General features: G+C 35.6%; 1 long non-coding RNA gene across 1 annotated transcript; it reads right to left on the bottom strand.

The window, feature by feature from the left end:
• Positions 1-74: 74 nt before the first annotated feature.
• On the bottom strand, positions 75-731 carry LOC127920419 (uncharacterized). Its single transcript, XR_008106211.1, has 3 exons — positions 539-731; positions 214-471; positions 75-128 (listed from the first exon to the last, which is right to left on the bottom strand). It is a non-coding gene; the product is annotated as an uncharacterized LOC127920419 (long non-coding RNA).
• Between the last annotated feature and the right edge of the window lie 110 nt (positions 732-841).

Below are 841 nucleotides of genomic sequence, written 5' to 3'. Positions count from 1 at the left end.
ACTTATGACCTGTTCAAGTCTAAAACACACACACATACCTGTTCAAGTATGACCTGTTCAAGTCTAAACACACACATACATACTTATGACCTGTTCAAGTCTAAAACACACACATACATACTTATGACCTGTTCAGTCTAAAACACACACCTGTTCATAAAACACACATACTATGACCTGTTCAAGTCTAAAACACACATACATACTTATGACCTGTTCAAGTCTAAAACACACACATACATACTTATGACCTGTTCAAGTCTAAAACACACACATACTTATGACCTGTTCAAGTCTAAAACACACACATACATACTTATGACCTGTTCAAGTCTAAAACACACACATACATACTTATGACCTGTTCAAGTGTAAAACACACACACACATACTTATGACCTGTTCAAGTGTAAAACACACACATACATACTTATGACCTGTTCAAGTGTAAAACACACACATACTTATGACCTGTTCAAGTGTAAAACACACACATACATACTTATGACCTGTTCACTAAAACACACATACTTATGACCTGTTCAAGTGTAAAACACACACATACTTATGACCTGTTCAAGTCTAAAACACACACATACTTATGACCTGTTCAAGTCTAAAACACACACATACATACTTATGACCTGTTCAAGTCTAAAACACACACATACTTATGACCTGTTCAAGTCTAAAACACACACATACTTATGACCTGTTCAAGTCTAAAACACACATACTTATGACCTGTTCAGTCTAAAACACACGCATACATACGTATGACCTGTTCAAGTCTAAAACACACGCATACATACTTATGACCTGTTCAGTCTAAAACACACAC

This window comes from Oncorhynchus keta, unplaced genomic scaffold, assembly GCF_023373465.1.
Source record: "Oncorhynchus keta strain PuntledgeMale-10-30-2019 unplaced genomic scaffold, Oket_V2 Un_contig_19461_pilon_pilon, whole genome shotgun sequence".
NCBI classification, from domain to species: Eukaryota; Metazoa; Chordata; class Actinopteri; order Salmoniformes; family Salmonidae; genus Oncorhynchus; species Oncorhynchus keta.
Note: the sequence above shows the minus strand (reverse complement) of the source record. Positions and strands in the feature narration are given on the sequence as shown.